General features: G+C 38.8%; 1 protein-coding gene across 1 annotated transcript in view; it reads left to right on the top strand.

Annotated features, from left to right (window-relative positions):
• Positions 1–10,191: 10,191 nt before the first annotated feature.
• LOC149148849 (uncharacterized) overlaps positions 10,192–25,384 on the top strand; it is an 80,658-nt gene continuing 65,465 nt past the window's right edge. Inside the window, exon 1 of the mRNA XM_089441252.1 lies at positions 10,192–10,347. The gene's annotated coding sequence lies outside the window, so the exon portion shown is untranslated. The remainder of the gene's footprint in view (positions 10,348–25,384) is intronic.

Consider the following 25,384-nt stretch of genomic DNA (forward strand, 5'->3'; position numbering starts at 1 on the left):
ACCAACCTAAAAAACCGTGACTATCCCAGTCACCACTGGACCCAACAGCGGAAGAGAAATTTGCTTCTCGAAGACGTGCTAACTTTACCTCCCCGTCCCCACACAACTACATCTAAATCCTACAGCCCAAAAACATATCGCTCTGCCCCATAAGCTGGAATTCCAACCCGACAAAAATTGACTTCTCTGAAAAGCCGCGCACTGGATAACGCTCCACCCCAACCAAACTGCTCGATAAAATCTGACCGTTGATCAACGCCGCGACAAACAATGGACGAGAACCATATCGCACCGCTGACTTGCCCAAGCTTTACCATGCGATGAGGGCGGTTTATCTCCCCCTCCCTCCTCCACGTGTCGTCAGATGTATGGAGTCACTTTCGATTGACAGAAACCACCTTACGATTGAAAGTGGTGCGATCACCCTAAACCGCTTAGGACGCGGTATTTCCTTCCTCCTGGCGGAACCATGGAAAAAATGGTTGCCTTCATAATCCTGAGCCCCTTTCAAGACCTCAGGAATGATGAGCACGCCGATCCACTCCGCCTTGTCGTGGATATCTGCAACCGGGATTTGCGTTGAACTTGTTGGAACGAAGCCAGTTGCCTGGCCTATGCCGGTGAATCCTGAGATTGGTATTATCAGTGCTGTTGAAGCCTACCTCAATATGCCTTCCACCTACATGTTTGACTAAAAAGGGGAGATCCAACCGAGAATAGCTCATTGAGACCTTTCCTTTTCAGTTGTATCCTGAAACACTTCTTTGTCCTCTTCTGCTAGTTTAAGACTAAGAGTTTTCAGGTTGCCATATGGCATTACTTGCCACCCTGTCACAACTTTGCTTTCCTTGCAGTTGACACCTTGGTTGGCCAAGAAATCCGCCAGCTTGTTAGCCTTTCTGCGCACATGATTGAACCTGACTGAGAAAAGCCCCTGAAGGTGACTCTGAATTCTCTGGAAAACCCGGATTAACTTCCAGTGCTGTGAGACTTTCTCCGGCTCTGAACCGCAATTGATTCTTTTAACCGAGTTAATAACTAACTCTGAGTCAGCTTCGATGATCACGTTGTGGTAGTTTTCCTGCTTCAACAAATCTAAGCATTGCTCCATAGCCATTAATTCCGCCATATTATTGGTCGCTCTTCCTAAATGACAATGGAAGAGAGAGAGGATGTTACCTGCTTCATCCTGAAGAGCTCCCCCAAAGCCAGCTATTCCGGGGTTACCTTTGGAGGCTCCATCTATGTTGAATTTCAAAAAACCTCTTGGAGGAGGTTGCCAATATTCTTTTTCAGACTCCCTTTTTCTTACTGTTTTATACTGGCTTAGGGGGGTGATCCCCTGCAGACCTAACAGCCTGAGAGTTCTCAAGTCTGCTCCTGTGGGAGGATTTTTAGGAAGATTCCTGACTATTGAGCTGACCGTCTCCTTGATCTGCTTTAAGATCTGATCGAACAGGTGAGGAGTGGGATTCTTTTCATTTTTAAAGATTCTCTTGTTCCTTTCTTTCCATATGTTCCAAATAATAAAACTTGGCATGAGAGCCCAAGCTAGGTTGAGAACTTCATTATCCGAAAATTTCTCCTCCATCTATTAAGGGTGTTGGTAATACTCTCTTTGTCCCTGTCAGACTGTTGAAAGATGTTGGCAGAAGCATCCCATAGTCTAGAAGTGAAATTACAGTTGTTGAGAAGATGTTCCATAGTTTCCTCTTGGGCTTCACAGAGCTGGCATATAGAAGGTCCAAATATTCCCCTCTTTCTAATGTTGTCCCAAGTCAAGATTTTCCTTTGAAGAACCAACCACATGAAGAGTTTGATCTTCATCCAACCTTGATGTCTCCAGAGGTTTAGCCATGTTTTATTTGGAGCCTGGGTAACCAGCTCAAGGAGAATACTTTTTGCTTCCTTAATATTGAAGATGCCTTCACTGTTGTTTCCCCATCTGAGTTGGTCTTGCCCTTCAGACACCAAGATCATTCTTTGTTCCAACATTTTTCCAAGAGCCTCTACTTTTGTTTCCAACATTCTATCATTCCTGCAATCTATATCCTTCCATGTCCTCCATTTTCCAGTATTGTGGGTATAATCCCAAAAATCTTTCACTCTAGTCAAACCTTGGGTGTCTGTCTCATGCTTAAGGTTCCAAAAATCCTCTCTTAACAGTTTCGGTTCTTGTTGCCATTTGTCCTCCCAGAAAAGAGCAAGGTCTCCTTCTCTGATTTCCCAAAAGCTGTTTTGTTGAACTAAACCTTTGTTCCCCCAGGCTTTATTCCAGATGGCAGAGCCTTTAATGTTACCAGACATCCTTATGAGATCAGAGTGATGCCAGGAGTTAGCATATTTTTCTTTCCATATGCTTGCCCATTGCGCCTTGGGATTTTTCACCCACCTCCACCAGAGTTTGGCCCCTAGAACCTTACTTAGGATCTCCTGGTCATCTAGGCCAAGGCCCCCATGATTCTTGGGTTTACAGATCTTTTCCCAAGAGACCAAGGCCCACTTCTTTCTAGCTTCCTCCCTGCCCCAGAGAAAGTCTCTTTGGATGTTTCTGAATTGCTGCAAAACTCCCTGAGGGGCTGGAAGTGCTGATAGCATGAAAATTGGAATTGATTGGAGCACCGCCTTTGTCAGCACGAGTCTGCCTGCCAGGTTTAAGGATCTGCTCGTCCAATTTTTGACTTTATCCTGCATTTTGTTGATCAGCAGTTCCCAAATGCTTTTGTGCAGGGGCTTTGCCGTGAGAGGAACTCCTAAATACTTTGAAGGGAGGGAATCCCTCTGAAAGCCTAGAATTATGGAGATATTTCTCTGAATAGCAATATGAGTATTAAAGAAAAAACTGTAGAAATATGATTTTCAATATAATACGTTCACATAAATAAATTCAAATATAAATTGTTGATATTGATTTACACATCATATTGCCGTAAACACAACTCTTTTTAAATATAAACAAATTTATTTATTTATGTACTTATTTATTTTATTTTCTACACTAACCTACTCTATTTGAAAAAGATGAAATATCTTTATGTATAAGAGTACTTCCAATGGAACCATTTTTTAAACAAGGCCTAAAAAATGTACATACTCAAATTAGAAAAATACACATTAATAAATACGAGGGTAGGAGAGACCAAGTTCCCTTGAAAAGATGGTGTCAAAAATTGTTGAAGTATGGAGTGATGCTGCGAACAAATGGAGTGAAACCAATCTTCAATATAGCCTTTAATTTCTTAATTTCCCATAGTTTTCATATCGTGAAGTTCTTGGGTTTCTAATGTCTTATTGATCTCGATGGCTTGCTCGTGCAGACTAGAGGAAACATCATTTTCTTCCATAACTTCCACAATTTTTGGATTTGAAACCTTCCCAATCTCAATATAAGTTTTCTGCAATCGCGCATGTGAGATAGAATAGGTGGGAAGGGTGGGTAAATTTTGTAGTTTAGCACTATAAGCATGTTGTACTGGTTTATTATTATGAGGGTATGAAATGAGTTGAGCAAGAAATTGTGTAGGGCATGGAGGATTTTGGTGATGTAGCTGATTGGGTTGTGTGGATAGTTTTGATAAGCAAGCAAGATGTTGTTGAAGAGCTAGTGAAGAATATGGATGATGTGTTTGTGCTACAAGATGAGGGAGAGTAGTCATGTAATCATAAGATGAGTCATGCCAAGCTTGTGGATAAAATTAGTGGGGGTTATATTGAGATTGTAATGGCTTCCCTAACACGAGAGTATTCCATAGTGGATTATGCGAGTAAGAAAATGGAGAGGGAGTGTTTTAAACCATACATGTAGGCCATGGTTTCCATGGTTGTGAGCTTGTTGCAACTTATCGATTTCTTTGATATGCTACTTCCATCCTAGATAAGAAAGAGCAACTATATATGGGATGTTTCTTTGGGCACTGAGGGAAAAATACTTCTTCAAAATTTTCTTTATTTTTCTTAACCTGCAAAACATCCAATTGTGAATTTAGAGAGCTAATAAAATGAATTTTAAAATGTTCAAACAAATCATTCTCATGTATCTCCTATTCTTATATTAGATTTGAAAAAGAAAGAAGAAACTTCTTTATAATTTTTACTAGCCTTGGAGATTCCTCTTGAATACCTTGTGCATAAATCACACACATCATCATATGATAACTAAAAAACATAACCTTTTCCTATCAGATTTAAGAGTTCTAAAAAATCATCTTTGATTCCATCGAGTTAGGGTGTTTTCAAGATCTCTTTTGTCAAATGCTTATTCTTTGATTTTTGAAGGTTGTATCGAAATTGCTCTAGATAGTCCTCCGATTTTCGTCTTCCCCTTATGTCATTCTAAAAATATCTTCATTGGTCTTGCAATAGTTTTGGTACTTCTTCAGGAATACATTCTTCATGTCCTGCCATGTTTGAATGCAATTCACACCATCAGAGAGATGCTCCCTTTATAGTAAGAGGAAACTCTTTCAACCTTTGATCATTAGTACAATAATCATATCCTTTACAAAGTACTTAAAACTCAAATAAAAATATGTCTGGGTCTTTATTTTCCAAACCATGAAAATTTGGTAGAGCAGATAGGGGAATGACGTGCATTTGTGTCACTCCTCCTAGATCTCTGATAGGGAATTCAAAAGTAGCAGTGTGTGCCATTTCTTCACAAAATAGAAGATGTTTTTCATGTGCTACTTTGAGGCTCCTCCTTCAAAAGTTCCTGTCAATTAGTCAGTGGAATGGGTGGTGCTTACATCACCACTTAAGTGAAATGATAAAAAAAAATCAAGTTCCTATCTCTAATGTTCCTACTTTCAATCATGCATTTTATATGACCTAAGCCTTACTACCAAGGGTAGGTCCGTCATTGTTCCCCATGATGCATGCGTAGGTTCTTATCTTCCATCTTCAATATCCAACCCTCACGAAATCAAGTATGCATCTACAAGCAAATATTAGTGTGGTAGTGCTATTTGACTGCCTCCCTGGCAACAACGCCAAAACGTTGGGGATATTAATTGCTTAATAAAAACAACTAATCACCTAGACATTAATTATCATCCCAAGTAACGCCTTTTTGTTTCAAGGTTATCTGCAAAAAATATGCAAGTAGCTACCAACCACTAATATTGGTTCTATATGACTGTGTTCTAAACTATCAAGCTCATTCAACAAAAAATAAAATGGAAGACTTGAACAACAATACTAAATTTAAAAAGCAGAAAGTAAATGACAAGAAAAAAAATTATGTTGATCACATGACTTGAATCAATACTAAATTAAACCACACCTTGCTGAATTGAAAATTTAACCTATTGCACCGAACATAATTCAAATGCTAATCTAGAGCAGTGAATTAATAGAAATCTAGAAATTGTAGGAAACAACAAATCTAGAAAATGCAGTAGCCAACAAATTACTTAAAGAAAATGAAATTTACTTTAAGGAACATCAATTGAAATGCAAAGAAACAAGCACACAACTAAACTACTTTACACGTTCAAGGCAACACCTCGTCCAAGGTAGTGGGCCCAACCGCCCAAGAGTCAGTTTTGCCTTGAAAAATAATTCAGATTAGATTACAAGTAGACAATTATGAAATTCCACTGATAACTCCTTTATGAAAGCCAAGATAGCCACCTTCAGTCTTAAAGGGAACGTAAATATTTGGTGGGAAGATGTGAAGAATGTCAAGGGTATTTAGGAAGAAGACTTGATTTGGGATGAGTTCGAGAGGCTCTTCAAGAAGAAGTACTTGTCAGAGAGGTACTATGATGACAAAGCTAAGGAGTTTTATGAGCTGCAAATGGTTCTATGACAGATGATGAGTATACTAGTAGGTTAATGGAGCTGTTGAGGTATGTGCCTTACCCAAAGGATGAGAAGGCTAAGATTCATAGATTCATCAGTGGATTGCCAACATCATGGAGAGACTGGATTGAGTTTGATGAGCCTAGATCATTGGAGGAGGCCATCCCGAAGCTAAAGCATTGTTATGAGCAATCAAAGTGAAAATTTGAGCCTAAGCGTGATTTGAAGGGGAATGAGAAAGTCAAAGGGAAGTGGCCATGGAAGCAGTGAATACCTTAAGATGCAAGTGAGAAAGAAAATGTGGTTCCTTAGAAGAAGTTCAATGCAGTTGAGAAGAGACATGGGTCGCAACCTAGAGAGCAACAGACTAGAGGTGATGGTAGGGGACCATTGTAACGTTGGATATGTGGCAAAGATCATCGTAAGAAGGATTTTCCATGGTACCAGGGTGGTAGGCCTCATATCTATAGTGCTAAGGAGGCGCAGACAATTGGGGGTGTTGGTCATAACATTCATTAGATTTAGGCAGTTGTGGACAACACACATACAAATCACCATGCATCCATTATTGAGATGGAAGGTAAGTTCCGTGGTCGAGTTGTTTCTATTTTTTATTGATCTGGGCTAATCACTATGCCCAAAACAATCTTGGATGCCTCATAATTTCTTTACCAACACCTTGAGGAATTTGCCCATCTCCACCCTTAGGCATTATTGTAATCCTGCCAAAACTTATCAAGGGATTCCTAGGCCCTTGGGAATTTTCTTGAGACCACCTTACCCGGTTCCAAAACCATTCGATAATTCAAAGCTCAACCAAATGAAAGAACCCATCACACCATGGTTCTCTACAAATGACAAGGTAAGGCTGAAACCACTGTCACATGTGGCTAAAACCATGCCAATGATAACAAGAGAACCAAATACACACATGCATGTACCATGCATTCACAAACCAACTAGGAAATCACACATTCAACTTATTACCTACAAGTATTCCAATTGAAGTTGCTTGATCCAACTTTTCCTTGCTTGTCCCTTGCTTTCCTTTGCCTTCCTTTTGGTTGCTTTCTCCAATGCTATAGTGCTCCAAGAATGCTCTAAGTATGCAATAGTATGAGATAATAGAGAGAGCTCTAAGCTAAACTGACAAAATATTTAACTAACAAAAGCTATGAAGTGATCCTCAAATTCCTTTTTATTATTGAGGCCTCTATTTTCTTCAATTTCCTCTATTCTCCTTCAATTTTCCTCACATGCAAACATGTGACCATTCATCTCCCTTTTCTCCTATTTTCCTTTAATTTCCTTAGCCGTAATAAACCGAAATGAACACCCATTATGATATTTTTCCCAACATTCAACTTGGAATATGTGTCCCATGACCTTGGTCTTATTTTACCTTTATTAACTTTTATTACATGAACTTTTAACCCATGGCTGTTACACCTATGTCTTATCAACGATGACTAATATGACGTAGAATCTTCACTACATCATGCAAGCATCATAATGTGTCATGTGTCACTATACAAAACACGATATAAACACTTTTGCATTGGATTTACATCATGATCGTGTTATTTGCATCATATGAACATCACTTTACCTCAAATTAGGTGTCGATATCTCATCTGGGGTGTCATATTTGAGTCTTTAAAGTAGTTGTAACATAAAAAATTGAGTCTTTTTAGATGTCTTGCATTTTATTTGTACCACCTTATATCAAAAACCCAAACTTAAAAATTTAATCCAACCTAAATGGGAAAAAAACAATAAAAAATAATGTCAAAATCAATAATATACAACATACACATAATTTAACATGTCCACATCTAGAAACAATTCCCATGTCATAACATTGTTACATGTGTCAATTGGTCTAATAATATTCCTTAAGACAACCCACAATGTACACTCATTGCCCTTTCGCACCATCATTAACAAAAAATGAAAAGTCAAGATAAACAATCTGAAATCAGGATTCATCACAATGCCTTCCATACTCAAGATAAAAAAGTCAATCTCAAAACCAATTGTGAGGAAAGACTTTTGAAAAAATACTCATCTCAACAGTAAACATTTTAACCCATAGAATTTGTATGTGAAATCATAGGATGCACAAAGATAAAGGGAACTCAAAATCGACTTCTTGTCAATATTAGTTTTTAACCAAAATCCTACATGAACAACCTACAAGATAACTACATCATTGTTAAAAATTCAACCTATGGAATTTTAGGGATGAACAAACACTATAAAAGCAACTCCTCCCTTAACTAACTATTGTAGTAAGTCCTTAATAAAATGTCATATTAAAACATTCAACAAAGCACTTATATTATTGATAGAAATTCAACCCATAGAGTTATATATGGACTTGTAGCAATGCATAAACACTTTGTCACTGATTAAACTAAAAACCATTTTTTTGGATATATATCCCTAATTAAAATGCTAAATTATGGATTGTGACAAGATACTCATATTATTGGTAAAAATTCAACCTATAAAACTATAAAAATCTATGAACATAGAAGGATAAAGTTCATTTTTATTTTAAGCATAGTTGGAAATTTTTGTATTAAAAGTTTTTATCTGAAGTTTTTTGTATTAAATTTTTGCATAAGGCATGCAACGATACCTCATCTGTACATCAAAGAGCATAATGAGCCATAAAGGTAGAGTGTTTGGGTCTGAAACAGACCATATTAGGCAACATTATGAATGTCCTTCTATATACAATTCATAATTATTTATTGGCTTATAAGTATAAAGCTTCCAATAACTTCCTAACAAAAAAACAAATTTACATTTCATTGGGTACTAGTCTATTTTTTGGGTTTTGTTGCTAATTAGTCCTTCTTGTCCTCTTGGTCATTTTTCTCCTTTGTTGGCATGTCGAGTTCTGGGAACTCAAAGGAATCTCCACGTAACTAACCGATTAATACACTTGTTTTCATACTTCGAAAGAGTCCTTGTGCTTTTGGGCATGATGTTATTCCAATTCTCTAAGGAATCAAACATTTATTTTTATTTTTACTAACCATCGAGTCCCCTTTTGCTAATAGGACTCCATGATTCCCAACAAGTCAACTTCTATGTTGTTATGTCTTAGAATATGAAAGACTTCACATTGTTCAAATTTATGAAGTAAGCCCCTTATTCTTGCAAAGAGGAATCTTCAATTTAAAATTATCAGAGGAGGAACCTTTTTGTAAAGAAGAGATGAAGAGAGAAGAGTCTCCTATTAAAGTTAACTTGGTGGCAACTTGGTGGCTTTCAATTGTAGTGCTTGGATAGACTTTGATAAAGACTATAAACTTATGCTTAATTGTTTAAAAAACCTAGCTAGAAAAACTGAATTTATCTTTTCCCTCTATAATAATATATCACCCCTACTCTCCCACCTTTAAATTCAAATTTTCCTCCATATAAATATATATTCTTCATTTATATTACATTCTTTTAAATTTCAACCACTGTATTTCTTTTTTTCCACTGGAAAAATCAGTAATTTTCATTAATATTAGAAAATTACATATAGCAGATGCCATGGCATTACTGTGTTGTTCATACAAAATGCACCTCGCAAGGTGTTGTATCAGATAATAGTTACAAAATTGTGCTGGATACATCCATATGTCTGGCTGTTACAAGCCTAATATCTATCACTAAAAGGTCCTTTTTGTATACAAAATAGATAGTTCAAAACAGAATTCATCATATCAAATTTGCCTCCATTACTGTCAGTTATTGGGACTGTTGTCCCTCTGTTCTCTCTGGTCTATGAATGGCCTGTGGTAATACCGGTGCTCTTCGATTCCATTCTGCTCCACAATTAGCCATTCGCCTCTGGGAAGTGACGAGGCCTCTTTGGATAATTTGTTAGCAGCGCTGTTATGCTCTTTGTAAATGTGTAAACAAGAGAAATGATTAAAAGCTGCTTTGAGAGTGAGAGCATCATGTAATATATTGCTGAGTGTGTGTGTATGACATGTGGTGACATTATTTATCCAGTTAACGACCACCATTGAATCTCCAAATATATCAACCACTGTATTTCTTATTATTATTTTAATATAAATTTCGATCTAAATCTTAACATTCTATTTCTTTTACTTATAAAATTTCCAATCAAATGTAAAATTATCTCGATGGACGATTGACCAATGAAAAATGCCATTGATTTCAATTTCAATCAAATGTAAAATTACCTCAATTTACAATTAACTCATCAAAAATACCATCGAAGTGAAATCAGAAAACAAACATGTTGCATTATGCTTGATAAGAAAATAAATAACCTAGATCTTAAAACGTCTTGATTTTATGGATTGTAGCTGGCGATTACAATGTTGGTCGAATTGTCGTCGATCGCCCCCGGCTCCCGAGAAAGCAGTAAAAATAGAAAATTCCAAAATTTTATTAAAAGTTGCGGGCTTATAAATATCATCACTATCCTATTTCCTTTCGCTTGCAGTTCTTTCAACATTGAGGCAGAGGCAGAACGAACGCGGAACGCGGAAGAACCGATTGAACGAGGTATTGAATATTTCTTCACCTTCCAAGCTCATGGCCAAATGTGTTCACCGTAAAAGCCAAAATCTGAAATTCCATGATTGTGAATTTAAATCTAATAATCTTATAGTCGTGCAAGAATTTAGGTTTTAGGTTCTCCTGCACTGTTATGATTCCAAAAATTCCACCTTGTTAAAACGTCTATTAATGGCGCAGCAGATCATATAACTTTCGTATAATAATGGCGATGGGTCGTTATGACCTTTTAAAAATTGCTGTAAATTCGTACCCCAAGCCCTTTTGACATTAAGGCAATTTTCTTGATCCGGGCAAACGGCCCTAATTTATCTTCCGATGTTACTGTAAGAGCTTTTATTTGTCTGGATCTTATTGCTGGAGATGACGATGCAACAGCCTTGTTCTAAGGACCCCTGAATCACAGTTTTGTTTAGGGTCTTATTTAATTTTTTGGAACTTTAATCACGATATCAACCACGATCTCCTGGTTTTATTTTATTTCACATGTTATGCCGCATAAATTATTTTGGTAGGTATGTAACTATTTGTTAATGTTGTGTGTTCTGCCTTCGGCCCGGCTTAGATGCCACAACCTAGGGGTATCTATTTCACAGAGGTCTTTAGGCTGGTCTAAGTTCGTTGAGATAAGAAACATCTGGATATATCAACGTTGCCGGGACTTCCACCGGTCTTGGATCGGGTTGTTAAGTTTGCTTGTCCCTGAATCCGGCAACTTGTCTTCATGGGGATTTTATTTATGGGTTTGAGTACTGAAAGTGTTCTGATTTACCCACTTTGTTTATTTGTTGGTTTAAATGTTTCAATAGAGCAAATACATCTCACAAGCTACGAAACATACTTTGGCTAAGGAGCCGTGGCTGGGGGTATATATTCTGCCATAGTTACCCAGGTTTTGAACTGGGCGGTCAGCTACATTAAACTGTTTGTTTGCTGCAAAAGTATTTGTAGAAGGAATGTGGATCATGTAACGTCTGCGAGTAACTAGTTCAGCCAGAACTGAAAGCATATTTTGCATGGATAATAATAGGCAAGTCATACCATATTCTGACAATCTAAATGCACTTTATTAAATCCTAAAAAACTATATTTCAGCATTTTATTGGACTTTTTGCCCATGTTAAGTGCAAGCTAAGTCACATGACACTGGGATCACAGGGACATATGGGCGTACCACATGGCACATGTAGACTGTTGAAACAGGACATGCCTGGACACGTGTGTATGTGCGTCTCTGTGTATTGCCCTAAATAAAAAAACATGTTATTTCCGATTAATCAATCAAAGAGGAACATCACAAAGTGCTCCATAATGCTGCGAGGACCTCTTATAACAGATCAAAAGCGTTCGCTGATGTTGGAGATGCTGACTCCAAAAATCAATAATTAATCAGCATCCATGCTACTTGGAGCTCTTGGCCTTGGATCTAGGTGGAGATGAAGAGTGAGAAGTCTTGGAACTGAGGAGCCCTATCAGATCTTGAACAAGCAAAATCAAACTTGGAAGAGAAGATGATGTTGATGCCCCAATAGAAGAAGAGTCTGCTGAAAATCCCTTGGCTAAATCCTCAGACAAAACAATGGTGGGAGCCCAATGGGGATCCAAGATGAAACATCCTATGGATAGCTTTGGAAACATGACCTCAAAAGTGTGTTGATCTTATGCTAGGAAAGAATTTACATCTGCAATTATCTGTGAAAGCTCGTCTAAGGAATTGGTTTTGGAAGAGTCAATCCATGACATTGGTAAGTTAGATGCCCCCTTATTTGGAGTTGATGTCTCTAGCATCTCTAGTAAATTTGCTGCAACTTTAATTGGTTACTCGTTTGCTGGATTCAAAGATAAAGGACTCTATTTGATAGAGTTCACCTTCAATTGCCCCTTATCATCCCTAACTGGACAATTGTCCTTCGAGTCTGCAACACCTTTCAATGGTGCATCTCCCCCTGATCCTTGGATTTAGAGGTGTCTTTGACCTTCCTTTGTTTCTTGATTGCATCATTCTGAATAGGGTAGTCATGAAGAATGCTTTTGCCCATGTTTGTGGCAAAAATGATAATGGAAGGGCAAGTTCTCATGGTTAATGATCTGAATCCTCTTATTGTATATGCACTCTAGGATAATCTCGTCTGACAAACCTCCCTTTGTAGAGATCGAAATCAACATTCTCAAGCAACTGTCAAGGCACTAGGATTTTTGAAGCTAAATATTGAAATTAGATCCTCGATGGATTTTAAAAACTTCTTATCCCACAAAGGGAGTGGAAGACCTAAAAGTGTACCCATAGAGATAGCTGATATTTTCAAGCTGATGTCGAGTTGAAAGTGTAGAATTTCCTTGAAATTCTGCCACTGTTATGATGAACAATTTGAAACAACTTCGATTCACCAAGACACAAACTTTCTCTACTTTAAATTTGCAGCAGAATATAAACATATATAAAACATAGTCACACAATAACATAATATTTTTTGTAGAGAACCCAATTGGGAAAACCCTCTCTTTGCTGTAGTATTCTTTATTGATAGAGGTTGAGTAATATGGTTTCTTACAAGGCAGACAGTGACCCAAAGAACACACTTATCCTCACATTATACTAGCTGGACACACCTTGCATACACTCGACCTCTGCTCACCTGCTTCCTTGCGCTGAGATAGGCCCAATTTCCTTGTGTACACCTGGCTATTTCCTGGCGCAGGGGTCTCCCTATTACTTAGAGTTCGACTCCTGTTTCCTAGCGCAAACTTGCCACAAGGAAGCTCTCTACAAACTGTGTATAGGCTCCTCCTAGATACACATACCACAAGCCTCTCTCTCACAATCATTTGTGAGATCTTGTCTTTTCTCACAACCTTGTGCAGAAAACAATTGATTGAATTTTGTGCCTTCGTCCTCCAAATAGGCAATTTGATCATGCTAATCTTGCTAATGTATTTTTAGAACTCGAACTTGTGATTGATTTGTTAACTGAGTCAAACTCACTCTTCTTACTCGTCTTGCCTCAATTAGAAACTGAAGCTCACTAACTCGCTGACTTCCAATCTTGAACTCGCACTTGGAGATCGACTCAACTGCCTCTCCAACTCTGTGCATAAGTTAAACTGTCACCATGAACTCATCTGATTTCTTAGGAACTCGTGCATGCTAAATGAAGTTTGTTTGTGGTCTTTCTTGACTAAGGCACAAGTCAAGAAGAAGACGTTATTCACTACACTTTTCAACACTCCCTCTTAGCTAGGAAGGTGCTTCTAGAAAAACCTCGTCCGCTTGGATCTGTATTCAACACTGCCATGTTCTCCGTTGCTGCAATTGCTTCATCTAAACTAGAATGCTTCCCTGATTTGTTCGGCGGAATTTGATTTGAAGGCCTGTTCTTTTCAACCGTGCTCTTTGAGTCTATCACCTCAGTGATAAGTGCCATGTACTCTTGTGTACCTTTATGGCTGCTCCCTTTGAATGAAGGTGACACTGGAAGATCCAACTCTCTCTTGATCTCCCTTAAACAAACCTTCTGCCCACTTGGCTTGTACTCTTCCTATACCAGAAGTCACTGACTTAAGTGGCTGCCTCCTCTCGCCCTGGGCTATGCTCCTCATCATCTTGCTGGTCAGCTCAACTGCTAACTATTTGAGATTCAAATTGAGATATTGGCTGAGGCTCTATCCTGACAACTCTATCATGCTCTTGCTCAACCATCACTTCTCTACTCTAAGAGCTTCCTACCCTGTGCTACACTTGTCTCAACCTATAATAAGTACATATTCTTCTTCCTAACAGCTATCTGCTTCTTACATCTAGAAGCTAAGTGTTGGATGTAACCCTCAATGCTGATGAAGATAACATCGTAACCCTTGTCCTCAAGGGTAGCTATTGAAACAAGATTTTGCTTTAATCTTGGAACGTAAAGTACATCTTTGAGATGAAGAGGATTACCTATCTCCCTCTAAACTGACAATACCAACTCCTTTAGCTGCATACATGCCATCATCTCCTAGATCGACCTGAAACTGCGTGTCCTTCTTTTTCAGATGGCTGAGATACTTCTTGTTCTTGGTCATGTGGGAGCATGCTCTAGATTCAATATACCACACTATTGTCTGATGAGCTTGCCATGCAAACAATTAATGAGAAATCTTTCTCGAACTAGGTAGAAAATGCATCTACCTCCGTTGATGCAGCTACATGATCCTTCCTAGAATTTTTCTTATTAGGACACTGAGTGGCATGGTGTTCAAACTCATGGCAATGGAAGCACTTGATCTTTCTTAGATCCTTTCTTCTTCTTCTTTTTCTTCTCACCCTTCTAACTAGACTTGACCTCTCCTTGGCCATTCTTGCGCTTGGTCTTGCTACCTTTTCTTGCCGGGGCAAAGTTCTCTGTATCCACTATCGTAGTTGATCTACCATCTCTAGTCCCTCTCTAGATCTCTTCTGAACATAGTCAATACATAACCTTTCCCAACTAGGAAAATTTTCTCTACCACTTATTGCATTTTGGAAACCATACCACGACTTGTGAAGTCCTAGAGGAGAAAAACTCACAAAGATGTCTTATTCTCATGGATATGAGGAACTCTATGAACTTTGACCCCTTCTAGAATAATCCTCCTGGCCTTGATATCATTCTTATTATGTCGGGCATCTTGAGGTGGTGGTATAACTTGCTTGACAAATTTTCTCGCCCCATTATCCTCCAAAACTATCATAATCCTTCCTTTCCATGAGACAAAGTTAGAGGCTCCCTCTAAATGGTGGTCCAATCTTAACACTTGGATCACCATTCTGCTTATCCAGAGAGCTCTCCTTCACAATTGATCTTTGTCCTTCATAAATCTGATCAACTATCCTCTTCCAAAAAACTTCTCTTAACTGTCACAAGCCCGCTTCTTGTTGACAGTACTAGGGCACCACAATCAAGCTGTCCACTAACAGTGACAAGTCTGACCTCTTGTTCTCTGTACTTAGGGCATCTTTTAGCAACCCACACAACAGTGAATCCTCACACGTTTCCACTGCAACTTAGAACCACTATATATTTTCCAAAAAACCACGTTGAACAACCCTCCACATGTCCCTGTAATCATCAATTAGAGACACCTTTTGTGTAACTATAAGTCTGCTCCTCCTCGGCTCTGTTAGTATCAATGTTTTAAGACTCCGACTCCGACTCGGCCGAGGATCGACTCCGACTCCGACTCCAACTCGGTAATGACTCGGCCGGCTCGATTTCAATGACTCGGTCGTTGTAAAAAATACATTAAATATTTATTTTTTTTATAAAAAAACATAATTTTAAATATTTTAAACATAATTTTAAAGATTTTCATTCATGTTTCCAAACACACAGCATTATAATATAGATGGAAGACAACATATGATCAAAGTAGGCTCATGAACCAATCCATTATATCAAAATGGTACCCAATGGCAATACATAGTCAACTGTCATACATGATCAAAGACTCAAAACAAAATACAAATAACCAAGGAGGTTAGAAATGGCCTCTACAACAAAAGTAAACTGAGATGGTGACCAGACTCCAATACTAGTACTACTGGCTAGTAGCTACTGCCAGAGGAGCCAAGATCATCTCGACCAATCTCTGGATCATCATCATCAGAGTCAGACAAGGGGCCCCATGGCTCCTCCTCATCATCATCGTCTCCAACTGCAACTGTAGAAGTGGTGCCAGTACCACTAGCAGGCTGTGCAGCAGATGCAAGCAGAGATAGAGTAGATATGCGGCTGCGCTTCTGTCGTGGCTGAGCAGAGGAAGCACCTACAACTGGAGTCCTACTCCTTGCTGGCTGTGAGACTGAGGCTGGTGGATTGGGATCTGCATTCAACTGAACAGGTTGAAGTGGATGTTCAAGTTCATCAAGATCCTCATCAGGATCAAACTCTGGTGGACGACTCTCCACTATCCAATCTGATGTTGGATCAATGTCTTCCAACACAATGGGATCTGAATCAGGTCTTTTGTTCAGCAATTGGTTCCGTCTGAGCCGAAGGTTGTATTGGACAAAAACTAGATCATTCAACCGTTTTTGCTCCAAACGGTTTCTCTTCTTTGTGTGAATCCTATCAAAGACAGACCAATTGCGCTCACACCCAGATGCACTGCAAGTTTGACTCAAAATACGAATTGCAAACCTTTGCAATTGAGGGCACTGACCACCAAAGGCCTCCCACCATTGTGCTGCAAAAAACATAGGAGTGTAATGAATTATGAGTTAGATGAAGGCTGAAGCTCAACAAAATTACAAATTATATCTAACTTTCAAATTATAAATGATTTAACAAACTTTAATAAAAAAAGTAAAACTGTAAAACCATTAAGAAATTGAAAATAGAAATTTTTGTTTACCTGGCTCATCTGCTTCTCTTGCAATCTTTGCTAGGTTCTTCCCAAAGGTACCTGTTGCATTGCTGAAGGATGTGACCTGTTGATGTATCTCCAGCTGATCAGACTCCGATGGGATCATGCGTACAATGCAATCAACCAGTCCATCTCTGACCTCCCCCCTCAAAGCTTCTGACTCCTTAGCTTTATAATGATATCGTGGGTTCAAAAAATACCCAGCTGCATGTATAGGGCGATGGAGTTGATTGTTCCATCTTTCATCAATGATTGCCCAAATGGGCCCATACTTTGCCACTCTATCCTTGTATGCTGTCTTTATTTGCTCCTTTGCTTGATCCATAGCCTCATAAATGAAGCCCATAGCCAACCTTTCCCCATCCACCAACTGCAACACCTTAACTAGTGGCTCAACAAGCTTCACAATCTCTGTTGCCTTTCTCCCAAAAGTTTCATCATGGACTTTCCTTTTCAATTCTTTGCCTTCTGGTTTGTTAGACCAATTGCTTTGATTCCATTCATCACTGGAAAACATCTTTTGCAAGTTTTTATGTTGGGAAAGCATAGATTGCAATGTCAAAAAATGTGTAGCAAATCTAGTGATGGCAGGCCTAATAATATCCTTGCCTCCAGTGTGTTTCCTCATGAGACTCAAAACCAGTGTATGATTGTAGATAAATTTTGTTATGCTTTTGGCATTATCTACAGTGTTTTTGACCCAATCTAATTTTCCAATATCCTCAAGCATGAGGTCTATGCAATGTGCAGCGCCTGGGGTCCAAAAGATGGTCTTGTGTTTTTCCTCTAACAGTTTACCAGCAAGAACATAGTTAGACGATTGTCTGTGATGATTTGAACAACATTAGCCACCCTCACCTCCTCAATAACCTCATCCAATAGCTGAAACAACAAGTGGCCATCTTTTACCTTATCAGATGCATCAACTGATTTTAAAAACATGGTTCCCTGTGGGCAGAAGACAAGAAATTTTATGATGGTATGGTTTCTTTGATCAGTCCATCCATCTGACATGATGGTACACCCTGTTCTTGCCCATGAGTCCCTGAACTCTTGCAAATACTCATTAATGGATTGAATTTCTTTCTGCAAACGAAACCCCCTTAGCTCTTGCATAGTAGGGCCTTTGAAGCCTTTTCCAGCAGCATGTATGGCATCAGACATAGGCTCATAATATGGTGAACGAGTAGCATTAAAGGGGATATCAACATCATACCACCATCTAGCTATGTAGTCACAAGCAGTCTCCCTCAATTCTTTCTTCCAATGGTCATCTAAAGTGGGCTGAATTTGATCTTTACTAACTTCAAGACCATGTGCATCTGATGGAGAGGAGGGAGTGAAATAACTTTTGATAGTCACATCACCCTTTGTCAAATTCATTCTACCCTTTCCCTTATCTTGAACAGAACCAAAAGAGGGAGGAACATAATGGAAAGGGTTGGATGCCTCAGTTTGAGGGATAGAGGAAGAACCCTCAAAATCATAGTGGGGGTTGGTAGCCATCATTCTTTGTATCTCCCTCTTCCTCCCAATTTCAGCCCGTATCTCTTTTTGCCTAGCCTTATCTTCTTTAAATTTCTCAAAGCTGGCCAACAAATTCTTTCTAATCTCCTCAATTTCTGATGAGGGACATGCGGTAATTTGGCCTCTAATCCCTGCCAAGTGTTGTTTCAGCCTATTAATCCCCCAGGACCTTCCTTAATTTTCCTATGGCAAAATTTGCAACGCATCTGACTATCAACCATTTCAACATATGCCCAAGCAGGATCTTTTGCTCTAGGTGCCATTTTTTGACTAGGAAAACAATCTGAAAATGAAAATAAAAATAAAAATTGATTCAATGTTCATTTATTTGACAAAAAACACTCTCTAAGATTTCTTGATATGCACCTAAAATTTACTAAGCAAAAACAGATTTATAGAGGTGGAAAAAAATACCTCCTGGCACAAACTGCCTCCTCAAGCTTGCTCCAAGAATCAGCTCCTCAATGTTGCTCCAAATGGCTGCCCAAGAAGCTCCTTACTCCAGCTACAATGCTCCTCCAAGACTCCTCACTGTTGCTCCAAAACAAGCTCAAGAACTGCTCACTAATTCTCAAAGAAGACTCTCACTCAAATGCATAAGACTGCTGTGAGTGAATGAGAGCATTTGGTTGTCTTAAATAGGGTTTGGGAGGGGGAAATGGACCCCAAAAGCATTTAACAAATTACAATTACCCTTTAGAATCCATTAATTGCATTTAACTTTTGCAAAAATCACATAAAAAGTGAAATTTTATTAGCTGTTACGCTGCCCAGCCGTCCCTACATTGACTCGGCCGAGTCATAACGGACCCGGCCGGGTTGACCGAGTCACATATGACTCGGCCGAGTCATATGTGACTCGGTCAACCGAGCCGGGTTGCACACCGTTTCATTGCCCAGGCCATCGACTCGGTTCGCCTCGGCCGAGTCGGAGTCAATTCGGCTGTTTTGTAAAACAGTGGTTAGTATTCTCCACGGTCACTGTAGGACGACCCTAACCAGTGGCCACTACAGACCCACAACTTTGTGTTTACCCCAAACCTGGACCCTTTAGGTTTGTGCATCACCATGAGGAGATTCGATTATTAAACTAGCACTCAACCAATACATAGTTTAATTACTCTATAAGGGGCTTGACTCTCCCCAATGCACTAAAAATGGATAGGCCCTAGTCAAAGGAGTAAACCACATTCTTATGCACAATCTCACATATGAGGAATTGCGTTGGATCTATTAATCACCTTGGTGTTGGTCTTTATATGGATTTGCCGTTTGATACCATGTAGAATTTCCTTGAAATTCTGCAACTGCTATGATTAACAATCTGAAACAACTTTGATTCACCAAGAGACATAATTTCTCTACTTTAAATTTGCAGCAGAATGGAAACAAAAATAAAACACAATCACACAATTACACAATATTTTTTCTAGGGAACCCAATTAGGAAAACCTTCTCTTTGTTGTAGTATTCTTTATTGATAGAGGCTAAGCAGTTTGGTTTCTTACAAGGCAGATAGTGACCCAGAGAACACACTTGTCCTCACGCTATACAAGCTGGACACACCCTGCATACACTCAATCTCTGCTCAATTGCTTCCTTGCGATGTGATAGGCCCAATTTCCTTGCGTACACCTGCCTATTTCCTAGTGCAAGGGTCTCCCTATTACTCAGGGCTTGACTCTTGTTTCCTAACGCAAACCTGCCACAAGGAAATAGGCTCCTTCTAGATATGCATATCACATGCCTTTCTCTCACAATTGTTGGAAAATCAAGAGACTTATATATTTAGATTATTTTCCTTAACGTGATAATTACTTGTGATATGTGTTGGCCTTTTATTACTTTATTAGATCTTTGTTCATCAAGCAATTACCAAAACAATGAATATCACAACAAGATAATACACAAGATATAGGCTCCAAGCCAGGGCAAAACCCAGAAAATACTTCTCTGATTCTTTAGAATCTGCTTACAAAAGAGTCTTCCAAGGCTCAAAGACCAACGCCAATAAACCCTCCAAGCCCTAAAGCCAACCCTTGACAAGATCTTCACAACTTCCAAAACTTCGATACTGCTTCCTTGATGCTGCAACTTTAGACCCCTTGCAACTGCTTCACAGAATTTCGCCCCCCTGCGACAGAACTTTGCCCCCCTGTAACTAGCAGCTTCACAAACCCTAGATCGAAACAAGAGAAGATGATCTTTAGACAAATTTTGGTTGATATCTTTCTTCTTCGTCCCTCCAACTACTCTCTTCCTTCTTCGCTATTGCAGATTGAACTTGCTTGAGTGAGTGTGCCAAATGAGTCGAAATGCTCTCCTTTATATAACCTTTCTTGAGGGTCGAATTCCCTCCTTTTAGGCTGACTTGATTTGCTCCTTGGGTCAACTTGGTCTTGGGCTTATCCATGGCTTTTTATTAACAAAATAAATAATTTTCTTCATTACAATGAGTCCAAATGGGACTATGACACATGACAAATATTATTCTTTATCTTAGAAAGACCTAGAAGACCTAAAAGCACAAAGAACATGCTTTTGACGCAAACTTGAGTATGAAACCCATACTCCAAAAAAAAATATAATTTCTTTTTCTTCCTTTTTCTTTCTTTAGAAAGAATATACAATGTCATGATTACAATTACATCATAATGAAGACTGAACCTAGTTACAATTTTCAACACTCCCTCGTAACTAGGGAGGTATTCATGGTACAAGGAATCTCAATCTTGAAGCATTCTCATAAGAAGAGTCGGATTGATAAGCCATCTTTTGTCAAACATCTTTATCATAACCAACATTGTTCTTGAAGGCCTTAATTGGACAAGATCATCTTTAATTATGAGCATTATGCTGGGAGGCTTTACGCGAGCCACCTTAATAACTCTCAAGGTACATACCCCATCCGGATGTCTACAAGGTATGACCTTTTAGGGCTATTCTTCTCTTCGATTCCCAAACTTGGATCCTCAAAGAATATCGGTTCTCTTCAACTGCTCTCATCTTGGATGCCCTACCTCATCCTCAAAGAGCATCGGTTAACAACTTTTTTCCCTGGATTCTACAATCCATAAGAAGTTCCAATCTAGATGCTTATCTAATCGTCCATACTCCATCCTTTCTTTATGGTCTTCAATAAGACTTATGGCTGTCACTCCTAGTCTAGTGGCTGACCCATAAAGACAAGCTATCCGATATCACTCCCTTTCAATTAGGGAAGAGATATCTACCAAACCAAGCTTACTTCTCAGGTACTGAAGCTTCTTGTTTGGTAACACTTTAGTCACTATGCTACTTGTTCATCTGTAGGTAGATAGTGCAACTCCACGACCCCATCTTGTTCCAAACTTCTTATGTAGTGGTACTTGTTGTTTATATGCTTTGTCTTAGCATGAAACACCGGGTCTTTCGTCAATTTTATGCAACTCTCATTATCATAATGTATCCATGTAGGGCTAAGCAGTCCTTTGAACAAGTTTGATAGCAACTTCCTGAGCCAAACTGCTTCTTGACAAACCTCGCTTGCAACAATATATTTAGCGTCAACACTACTCAAAGCAACCATATCTTGCTTTTTGCTCATTCATGAGGCCATGGAAGATCCTAGGCTGAAGCATCCACCTGTTGTGCTTTTTTCGTCTCTCTCATTGCCACCCCAATCTGAATCTATATATCCTATGAGTTGGATTTCATTACCAGTGTACCAGAGGGAGGGTTGAATAACCCCACGTAAATATCTTAGGATACACTTGGCTACAATCCAATGATCATGTTTTGGCTCCATTTGAAACAGATTGAGGAAATTCACTGCAAAACAAATGTCTAGTCTTGTGTTTACTAGATACATCAAGGACCCAATCAATTGTCTGTAGCAAGTAGGATCCACCGGACTAGATTTTGAACTCCTCAACTTCTTCAAATTGATAATCATAGGAGTCATCATAGGCTTGTAATCCATCATGCCAAACTTTTGAAGTATCTTGATCACATACTTACCTTGACCAAGATATATCTCTCTTGGCTTTTTCCATACTTGTAGCCCCAAGTAATAATGCATAATCCTATGATCCTTCATATCGAATTCAACTGCTAATTGCTTCGTGCGTTCCTGAATTCAATGCTCTACACCTGTGACTAGTAAATCATCGACATACAAGAGTATGATGATTGGTTCACCCTGGACCACCCTGATATATAGGTTAGGATCTGCAGTGCTCTTGGTAAAACCAAGTCTTAATAGGTATGCATCCATTCTTGCATACCAAGCTCTAGGTGCTTGCTTTAAGCCATATAAAGCCTTCTTCAATCTGCAAACATGAGTCTCCCTTTGATTTATTTCAAATCCTTTGGGCTTCTCAATGTAAACCTCCTCATTGATGGTCCCATTCAGGAACGCTGTCTTGGCATCCATTTTATGGATGTTCCATCCCATAGTAGTGGCCAACCAAACAAATGATCTTATTGTTGTTTACCTAGCTGTGGGAGCAAAGGTTTCTTTGTAATAAATTTCTTCTTTTTGTGAGAAGCCTCTTGCTACAAACCTTGCTCTGTATTTGTCTATGCTCCCATTTGCAGTGTGCTTTATCTTGTAAATCCACTTTGAAGTGACTATATATTTGTCACTTGGCCTAGGGACAATCATTCTTCATTATGCACTGGTATGCTTCCTGCATTGCATTCCTCCACTCTTGATGTTTAGCTGCATCTTCATAGGAGGAAGGTTTTGCTTCGATAATATTTGTCATATATGCAACATATCTTGAATACCTCTCCAGTCCTTTACTTTGCCTGGAGGTCCCTGATGCTATATGTCTTGCTTCATGAAGATTAGTTTTCAACCAAACAAGTCTCTTCCTATTTTATGGAACAAATATATGTTGTATAGGTTCATAAGGACCTTCAACATTTTCTTGAGTAGATGTCTGCTCTTGACCATCATTGTCCCTAGAGATATCCTCAAAGATAGGTATCTCTTCTTCATCAGAGTCAACCGGGACATCCTTTGATTTCTTGTAAGCTATGCTCTCATCAAAGATGACATTCCTGCTTACTTCAATTTGACAATCCTCCTTGATATATATTCTATATGCTTTTGATGAAGCACTATACACCACAAAGATACCCTTTAAACTAGTAGGATCTAACTTCTTTCTTTTGTCCTTGGGTATATGAATATACATAGGATACCCAAATATTTGAAGATGATCCACACTTGGCTTCTTTCCTGTAAATGCTTCTTTCATAGTCATGTTGTTGAGAATCCCGTAAGGACTTCGATTCTTTAAGTAGATAAATGTCTTGCGTGCTTTTCCCCATAAAAATTGAGGGAGATCTTGATCATGTATTGTAGCCCTAACACATTTCTCAATGGTTCTATTCTTCCTTTCTGCCATGCCATTTTGTTTAGGATTATAAGGAACAATGAGCTCCCTCTTAATCCTTGCTTCCTTGCAGAAATCTATCAATTCCTTGGAGGTATATTCTACACCATTGTCAGATCTCAGAGTTTTGATCTTTCTCTTGGTTAGGTTTTCCACTTCATTCTTGAACTCTTGAAACTTTTTGAATACCTCATCCTTATTCTTGAGAAGGTATAACCAAGTCTTCCTTGAGTAATCATCAATTAAGCTTACATAATACTAATGCCCACTAAGAGACTTGACTGCCATAGTTCCACATACATCCGAGTTTATGAGATCTAAAATTTCCTTAGATCTGTTGTCACTACTTGCAAATGGTTTCTTTACGTTCTTGTCTAGAGCACATCCCTTACAGGTGCCTTCATGTTTTTCCTTTAGTTTGGGGATGCCATTGACTGTTTGATTTAGAGATGGCAAAATCTTAAAATGAAAGTGTCCATACCTTCTATTCCATAGTTAAGAATGACTCACTTCCAAGTGGACTAGGGATTTAAAGTTTAGATAGAGGTGTAAAGGGTTTATACAATTTCCGTTCTCGAATCCCAATTACCCTAGCATCATCAATGCTTGAGCCCTTACCCCAAGCCAAAACCTTGCCATCAACAAAAGCAATTTTATCACCTTTATCATCCTCTAGACAAGAAATAGAAAGTAAGTTTTTCTTCAAACTTGGAACGTATAAAATGTTGAGGTGAATGCTTCCACCTGACTTGAGCTTTAATGATGTAGATCCAATGCCTTTCACTGGATAGCTCTTGTTGTCTCCAAGTTCGATTGAATGAGATGAATTTCCTTTTGACAAGGTCTGAAGTTGACTGCATTCTCTTGTCATATGTCTGGAGGCACCACTGTCAATAACCCATACATTTTTGTCTTTGAAAGTGTTGGATAAAGCAGAGAACAAACTTCCATTTACTTCTTTTGTGAGCTTGGAGATGATCTTCAATAAACACTTCTTGATGGATGTAGCGAGATTTTCCAAAACCTTAAAACCCTTCCTTACAACCCTTGCCATAGTGCCAATAAAGATGTGATCTTCGGTCTCCTTCTTGCACCTTAACTCTGATACCATGTTGGAAAAACAGGAGACTTGTGTATTTAGATGATTTTCCTTAACTTGATAATTACTTGTGATATGTGTTGGCCTTTTATTACTTTATTAGATCTTTGTTCATCAACCAATTACCAAAACAATGAAGATCCCAACAAGACAAAGTACACAAGATATAGGCTCCAAGCCAGGGCAAAACCCCTCCAAGGGGAAAACCCAAAAAATGCTTGTCTTCTTCTTTAGAATCTACTTACAAAAGAGACTTCCAAGACCCAAAGAAAAAAGACAATAGACCCTCCAAGCCCCAAGCCAACCCCCAAGAAAATCTTCCTTGAGACAACTTTCAGGACTTTGATATTGCTTCCTTGATGCTGCAACTATGACCCCCCTACAATTGCTTCACAGAATTTCGATCCCATGCAACAGAACTTCGACCCCTAGAACTGGTAGCTTCACAAACCTTAGAGAAAAACATGAGAAGATGATCTTTATACAAATTTCAGTGTCTATCCTTCTTCTTCATCCCTCCACCTATTCTCTTCCTTCTTCACTATTGCAGATTTAACTTGCTTGAGTGTGCCAAACGAGTCAAACTGCTCTCCTTTATATAACCTTTCTTGAGGTTCGAATTACCTCCTTTTAG

This window comes from Pinus tabuliformis, chromosome 9 (assembly GCF_031772625.1).
Source record: "Pinus tabuliformis cultivar Carrire ecotype Pingquan chromosome 9, CPIR1, whole genome shotgun sequence".
NCBI lineage: Eukaryota > Viridiplantae > Streptophyta > Pinopsida > Pinales > Pinaceae > Pinus > Pinus tabuliformis.